The sequence below is a fragment of the Nannospalax galili genome, unplaced genomic scaffold, assembly GCF_000622305.1.
Source record: "Nannospalax galili isolate Female #2095 unplaced genomic scaffold, S.galili_v1.0 scaffold663, whole genome shotgun sequence".
Taxonomy (NCBI): Eukaryota; Metazoa; Chordata; class Mammalia; order Rodentia; family Spalacidae; genus Nannospalax; species Nannospalax galili.
In genome coordinates, this window is record NW_008351881.1 from 6,316,562 (window position 1) to 6,325,155 (window position 8,594).

The window sequence follows — 8,594 nt, forward strand, 5'->3', positions numbered from 1 at the left end:
AAATAACAATAATTCTTCGAAACATAAAAATTTGCTCAATTAGTAGACGTGAAAAACATTACCACTGAAATCTACCTGATGACTTTATATCCATGCTCAGATGCCAAGGAGTTTGGAAAGTAACCAACTATGACTAGTAGTAATCAGATATATAGATATTAGAAACACATGTATAAACATCTTAGTGTTAATTACATTGGAAATGAAATTTTCTGTATGAAACTGTGTATTTTAATAATGAAATGAAGATCTTTAATAATACCCTTCTCCTACAGTCCTACCTTTTTGAGCTCCTTCTTTCCCTTTATCCCCTAGGTTCCTTGTATACTCTTCGTCCCCCCTCCCTTAAACTAACCCAATTTTTATCCATATCCCCCTTAGTAAGGCCTGTTTCCTATTGTTCTTCTTTTTCAGGTTCTTTCTTTTCCTTTACCTCCCTGTTTCCTTTCCATTATTATGGTTCCTGTAGTTATGTCTGGATACATACTCACTTATCGGGGTTCAGTTTTAGGATCCACATATGAGGGAAAACATATGTCGATTTTTTTCATGAGTCTGTGTTACTTCACTTAGTATAACAGTTTCTAGTTTCATCCATTTACCATATTTTTCAAATCTTCCCTACCATCCTTCTTATCAAAAAAAACGACTGCTCTTTTCACTATTACATCATTTTGAATACTTTTTAACCATTCTCACACAATAACTTCTTCAGGCTCTACAACTTAACTATAGCAAAACTAAAAGAAATATTATATAATGCATTCTTCAATAGTATCTCCTAAACAATCATTTTCAGTGACATTTTGATATTCGGACACTTCTCTACTTCTAGTTTTAAACCAAGCTGCTTTACATCAAAGCCTCAGAAGAAGACATTTATGGTCCTTGTGCTGGATAGCTCCAGTTGTCAACCTGACACACTTGGGAAGAGGGAACCTTAGCTGAGGCACTGCCTCCATCTGACTGGCCTGTGGCCATGTCTGTGGGTCACTCAATTTTTAATTGATGTGGGAGGGCCCAGGCCATTGTGCAGCTCCTCAGCAAGTGGTCCTGGGTTGCTGGTGTTCATTTGGATGAGGATACAACCAAACCGTTTAAAAGTCTCATCTTGGGACTCCTACATTGAACCTCACCCACCCATTGTGGAAGAGGGGGCAGAAAGACTGTAAGAGCCAGGGCTGATTCATGAACACCGGGAAGCAGAGGCTTTCAGGCCACTGGAAGCCTGCACATGTGAACTGGTGGCAGTGGTGGCATTGAGCACAGGACCATGCGAACTCAATTGAACGAGGGCTCAGAAAGTAAGAGAGAAATGGGTGGCAGACCAGGCCTACACTGAGAACTACTGGAGACTATTTGATGCTGGATGAAGGAAGAGTATGCCTTATATACAGTCTCTAAATGGGCTGACTAGACTCCGGTGAACAAACTTATACTGAAGGACATCTGGGTACAAATGCTTGACTGGATGAACTTAATGTGTAAGGTGGAATACATGAGGTCTGGTGGGGAAATGGGGGAGCATGGATGGCGGAGGGGCTCTAAATTTGATTAAGAACTATTGTATGAAATTACAAAAGCTCAATAAAAATTTTTTTAAATAAATAAAAAATAGAAGTCCTATCTCCGGGAAAGTGGGTAAACCCAAATATAAATCTGTGTCAATTAAAGAAATGCATCATCTTTCACATATGTTCAAATAGCAACACAATGCATAATGAACAGTTATAACATACGTAACAATATCAAAATATGGGAAAGAGGCTTGTTACTATGCAATTGCATAAAACAAACATGAACTATAAATCAAATCATTACTTTAAAGATCCACATGTTTTAAACAAATTTGGGTGAAAACAGTATTATTTCAGTCCTTTTCTTGGGCATTTCCCAGTATTATTTGCTTCCTTTTTTTCTTTCTAGAAGGAGGGAAAATTACCTAAAAGGAAAATACATGGAAAACAAAAATTAAAACAATACTTATGAATATAATTATTCTACAAATAATAACTAAATATTCATTAAATTTGCTTTGATTTTGAAAATTACTCTGAAGTTTTGAAAGTGATTTTTTTTTCAGCCATGGTTGGCTCAAGAACTTTGGTCCTTTCAAAAACACAGGTATTTCCTTCAGATACCAAAACACAAAAGTACCATTTTACAAAGACATTTCACCAGATTCAGATTCATATCTACTTCCTGAGTAGATTCAAATCCACTTCAATTATAATTCATGATTTTTTTGTTAAATTATTTTATTTCTTGCTTATACTCACCTAGGGAGTCAATTTTAGAATCAAAACCTCAAAACATATGTAGTTCAGAAAAGGTGAGGCTCACTGAGGTTGGCACACACAAATCAGAGGTGTGTCTGAGCTCCTAACTGTGGGCTGCGGCTGTCATTCAACTACTTAACTGACTGAACATTTTTAAAATATTAGCTAAATCAATTCTGTTTAAAGTCCATTGTATTATTTTATCTCCTTCCCTTCCACCTTCATCAAGTCAGGGTTTTTTAGGCCAAAATAAGCATTAAAATTATGGAATCCAATACCTTCTCTCAGGGGACCCATTTCCCACACCCTCCATTCCTAAAACAAAGCTCCTTCTTGCTATATAGATACAGGATAGGACCCAGCCACCAAATTAACCTACTCCAAACATAGTGACTCAGGGAAAGATGCTTCTGAAAACGAAGATTTAGCCTCTCTGTCCTCTCACTCCCTGGAGAAAAGCAAAGGAATCTGGGTTGTTGGGCGGTTTGCCCCGGTTCACTGTATTTTCAGTGTTAAGGGCCAAGATGCCACATGCCACACATATTTCTTGGTTAGAGCCAGGCACAAAGGTTCCTCCAAGGGGTGCTTTTGCAGATAAATGTGTCAAGCGGGGCTCCAGAGGCACCTACCTTCCCATAAACACTCACTTTGGCCACAGTGTTTTCTTGGGCAAACCTCAAACATACAGAAGCATTAACGTTGCAGCACAGAATTCTCAGTTGCAATGCCTACGCTGGAAACAAACTCCCCAGGGAAGTTAATTCTGGCTCCTGCTGCCTGCCCTTTTACCTGCCTGGAACGAGGTAATTCCCCAATGGGCAGACTGGGTCCTCCATGCTTATGAAAAGCACCGATATTCAAGCATCCCCACAGGACCCAGAAACACGGCCGCTACTGGGTCTGCATTAGTGCTCAGCTACAAGAGGAGGGGCCAGAACTGAAGATGCCGGTCACTCCTTGGGAGTCTACTCAATGACAGGATTTCCCCTGTGTTGGTGAGAGGAAGTGTTGATACTGAGCAGAGCACGTGGCTTTGTCCATTCTAACAGAGATTCCTGGTGGAGTGTGAGAAGGTAGTGAACCGGGACAAACCTTCCATCACTGAAAAACTGTGGACCCGGGGTGGCAGAGCAGAATATTCTAACCATGCAGGCTCAGCTTAACTCCCTACCCACACACCTCAAGCTTACATGGCTCTCCAAGGTCATTTTCCAGGGGTTTCCTTCTAATGCTCCAAGAAACTCTATCCACCATTGTCTATTATTTTTCCAAAATGTTTCTCCAGTTCTGCAATCTTTTTACGAAATGATGAAGAGTGTTGTCTATCATATCACCTACTTAGTTACCACTGAGCTAGAAAATACTATACATAACTAGATATTTTTATCCTTCCCCATCAATCAGCGCCTTCTAAATTCAGTTTGTGACTCCCATGATTTCCCTTTGCTGAATTTGGATAGGCATGAAGAGAAAGTTTGCAATTTAACTCAAGAAAAGTCAGGCTCATGTTTCTGATCAGCAGCCGTCTGGGAAGAAAACAGGACATCAGAGTACCAGTCAATGTGCGCACTTCCTCCCCTGTGCCATGCTTGTGGTGACGAATGACCTGTGAGTACTGCGGGTTGTGCTCCAGGTCTGTACAGAGAAATGCCATGCATGTACAGTGCAGGAAATGTGAGGGCTGTGAGTGAGCAACTCTCACTCTTCCTAAGCCTAATCTTCACAGTGGCTTTGAAAGAACATTTCAAAACCATCGAATTCAGCGCCCAGAAGCCAACACTTTCTTTCACAATTATTAATGATTATTTTAAAATACTAAAATTTTTGCTTTTTATTTCCAAACTTCCTAACACCATATTTTATACAGCTGGAAGAACAAGCGTTTACTACAGCTGTTACAACGGGATTCTATATAATAAAGTAGCATATATGAAAACTATGTAATAAAACATCAAAAATTATCTAAATGATTTCTGATAAAAAAAAAAAAAAGATCCATTTGCCTACAAAAGAATCTGGTGGCAGAAAGGGACTGGGAAGGGGGAGAAAAGATTAAAAACCATGACCAAATGGCAAATCTACTCCGACGAGATTCCCTTAAAAAAACCATTGGACTTCTGTGCATTTTCCTGATTGAGGACAGCAGGTTTACGCCTCAGGCACAAGCAGCCATCAAATACTCCCTTCAAGAGGAATGTCCAAAATGTAGGTTTATTGTAATCAACACATGAAGGCAACAATTGATTATCTGGAGCTTTTAAAATGTCCTATTTAGTAACAGCTGGCAATAAAACTACATTTAAGAATTACTTGCTATTAAATGTACTGCAGTAATGACTATTCCTGAGAATAAAAAAAAAAAAAATACACACTTGAACGTGTACACATCAAAACTGGCATTGTTTTTGCTGTGCAAATTAGAACTGTTTCTAAAACAGCTGTTATATGTACCTGTTTCCTTAAGCAGAACACACAAACTTTCCATAAATGCATTTAGATACTATTTTCAGATAAGACGGTGAATATCTTCCACCACATACATGCAGCATGTAAGTAACACAGCTTACATGTAAACCTAACCTGGCAATATACAGGGTCTAAAGTAAAGAAGTCCCTCTGCACCAAGTCACACCTCTGGACAATAATAATAATAATAATAATAATAATAATAATAATAATAAAGAATGTGGGACAGATAATAATTCTACGCCTTCAGATTAAGTAGCTCAGGCAGTTGTGCTATCAAAGTTTCCATAGTTGCTTTATAAATAATTCTCTTGAATAAACTCTCCCATTTTCCTAGTAATGAGATCTCAGGTTGAGTCTTGACCCCTTGGAGCTGCCTTATGTGGTGGGTAAAGTGGGCTATGACAGCAACATCTGCAAAATGTCTAGAAGTAATAGGCACACTAAGGCTACTATCATTGCTGTTTTATACTTTAGTGTCTGTACACTTCTGCTGTTTCCAACAGTCATCAGAATGCTTATTTATGAAATCAGCAACTCCTTAATATAAACCAAAGTTGCTCACTTCTGAGGTAAGATTGCAAACTACCCCATGTCTTATCTATGCAGAGAAGTACAAGGTATATTTAGGGCATCGTTCCCATTACTGAAAACTTTTTTGCATGTGTGATATACGCATGTGCAGTGCCTGCATGCCCGCATGTGTGTGGCAGTATGTATGTAAGTGTGCACATGTGTGCCCATGAATGTGGGGCCCAGAGTTGATGTCAAGTGCCCTTGCTCACTCTTTTATTTATTGAGGCAAGGTCCAGGTCCCTAGCTGATCCTGGAGTGCCCCAATTTCATCTAGACTGGTTAGCTAGTTAGCCAGCTTGCCCCTGGGGAAATCCTGTCTCTGTCGCCTAGGGCTGGGATCACAGGTGCTGACCACTTCTGCCCAGCTTTGTTGGGTCTTAGAGTTATGAACTCTGGTCTTCAATCCTGAATGGCAAGCACTTCATCCACAGAGTCATCTCCCCAGCACTAAAAACTGTTTTTATACTAGTAAAAGTCTCAAAAAATCATCCCCCATGGGACTTCAAAGGAGTAAAACCTAACTCAACAATTGCAAACTCCAAAATTTAGTCAAGGTATTGACGCATAAGGTAGCAAGTTATTTACAGACGTCAAATGGAAAGAGAATCTTTCTGATGTTCAGCAAGGCACAAAAGCAAATGTACCAGAAAAGGAAGAGAAAACACTGAAGGGAGGAAGGTGAAGGAGACGGAAAGTCCGAGCTGCCCGAGATGGCTTCGGAAGCCCTGGAAACTTCCGTACATTCACCAAGCTAGCCGGAAACAGCTAGTGCTGTTTACTGACAGAGGCATGGGGGGAACTGAATCATTTCCTTCGCCAAAGTGAAATCTGTCTCAAAGGAAGAGCTTCACTCTATTTCACTTCTCTCACGAAGGGGCAAGGTGTGGTCAGAGACATTGGATCTGAGCTGGTTTCCTTGTGGCTTAGCTGTCAGAATCCCCGGAGAAAAAAACACTGAGTTGACTACGACAGAAGCCACTGGGCATTTTTATTACAATAAAATGTAATAATTATTAAATAATTAGCTGATCTGTTGCTGGGTTGTTCGGTGTTTTGTTTTGTTTTGTTTTTCAGAAAATCAACCACAAAATAAAATTATAAATACTGATCTCAAAATGTAGACATTGATATATATTAACCCAAAATGAACTACTCTATTATTTGAGCAAGTATTAACTAAGCTTTCTAATCTTCCTAGTCATGAGGCACAGGTATATTTACCCAATAAAACTAAGCTCAGAATTCGGAGTCCTTCCATTCCCTTCTCCCCTCTCTCTGTCCCTTCTTGTGATATTCCAACAGGACAGGACTGTCTTTGTTTCTTTTCCTACTGCTGTGATAAAATACTTTAAAAAGGGTGAAAGTGTTTATTTAAACTCATAGTTGATGGCAGAGAACTCAAGTTATTAGGAGCTTGAAGTAGACAGTCACATGACATCCACGATCAGAAAGCAGAGGACAATGAATGAATGCTTGTACTTAGCTCACTTTCTTTTATATACAGTTCAGGATCCTCGCCCAGGGGATGGTGCCACCTACTTTTAGGGTGGATCTTCCCACTTCAATTAACCTCATCAAGAAAACCTCCCCTAAGTATGCCCATGAGCTTCTGTCATGAGGGATTCTAGACCTTATCAGGCTGACATCAATAACGGCTTCACAAAGGACTTCCTAAGGACCAGACAAGCACTCTAATCACCTCCTAGCCCTCCACTAAGCCACTGGTATTGCTCAGAACACTCAAGCATGAAGACTGTGTTTCTAACAATTTTTCACCACTAGAATAACTCTTATGCATTACAGTATTGTTTTAAACATTCAAGTTTCCAATCTTAAGTCTCTTTCTTTTTCAGCAACACTCTAGAGATCAGTTTACACATCTTCATATCTAATTTCAGTCATATTTTTAATTAAGAGAACTATTCAAACTCTACAATCTTCATTTGCCTTTCCCTGAAGTATATGGCAAAGAATAAAGGCAGATACCTAACTTCTGAGCTCTCAGTGAGATGGAAAAAGTAACACCTCCACACTGTGAATGTGCCAGGTACTAACTCCATCAGCACAAGTCTGAAGGAATCTGGAAATTTGACGCATGAACCACATCCTGAAGGATGTGCACAGAAGGAGCACATGGGAGAGCCAGGAGAAGGGGGCACATTCTTCCTGAGGAAATCCTACTTACTAAGACAAGAAACCACAAAGAGCCCAAATCAAGTGACAATGTGTGGCAGTTCTCAGTGAAGCAATGAGGGAGACCAGGAAAGTGGTACTTCCATGACGTGCTTGGCACTGCCCTGCCAGCATACTGGTGTGTGCCACAGACTTTCCTCCAACATCCTCTTCCAAAGCTTGGTTGCACACAAGTGATAACCACTTGCCTAGACTATCACAGCTAAGTTTGTTGAATGTTCCTCTCAGAAAGAAAGGTGGGGTAGGGAAAGTCAGCCACACTCCCAACCAACCAGCCAGCCCTAGCTGCAAGAAAGGGAGGGGCTAAGGGTACACAACGGAGGGGTGTCTCACCATTTTGTGCGGCTGTGGGGAAGCCTGGATGGAACCTTTGCAGTGCTGCCTTAGGAGGGGAAAACCCACATTCCTGTAAGTATACGCTCACCCAGTGCTCTGTAAGTAAACCCAATGAACTCACTGGTTTCCCAGACAACAGAAATCGGACCTCAGTTTGTCATAGGGACCAAGAGAGGAGGGGGCCAGACATCCTTTGTGCCTCCCAGAAGAAATTTTAGCTGCATGGTCCATACCGACACTGGTGAGGAAACCGAGGATGAGATGATCCTAAAACTTACCTTAGGGAAAATCAGTTCTGGCAGGAAGGTAAACAATTCACCAAAGGGAAAAAGAAATAATGGTGCCACAGCCAGCTGGTAAGAAGTCCAGCAGAAAAACACTGGGTATCCAGATTAAGGCAGTTATAATAACAGAAAAGACGCAGACACATTCACTAGAGGGACTCCAAAGGACTCAGTGGTCACTAGGAGCAGAGGGGTGAGTGAATGGCATCAACACCAGCTGACTCTCCCAAAGCTTTTAACCTGGGACACTGGAAATATGGACACATTGTTAATTGAAAGAACAACAGCAGACAGATAAATGTCCCAGCTGTTCAGAGGGGCTGGAAATGTGTTCCTTATAGATACATTGAGCCTGAAAGGGTTCTGGAAAATCTCAACATGTTATACAGATTTCAGGAAGGTAAAAATTTTCATTTAGTTGTTTGCTTTTTCTTTCAGGGATATATCCACAGTGGCAAAA

General features: G+C 40.6%; 1 protein-coding gene across 17 annotated transcripts in view; it reads right to left on the reverse strand.

Annotated features, from left to right (window-relative positions):
* The window catches only part of Mpdz (multiple PDZ domain crumbs cell polarity complex component), a 218,880-nt gene that overhangs the window by 203,637 nt on the left and 6,649 nt on the right, over positions 1-8,594 (reverse strand). Inside the window, exon 1 of one of the 17 annotated variants that reach the window (XM_029553947.1) lies at positions 1,822-1,837. The exons of the other annotated variants lie outside the window; for them this stretch is intronic. The gene's annotated coding sequence lies outside the window, so the exon portion shown is untranslated. Of the gene's footprint in view, positions 1-1,821; positions 1,838-8,594 lie in introns of those variants that run through there. 17 annotated transcript variants of the gene reach the window in all.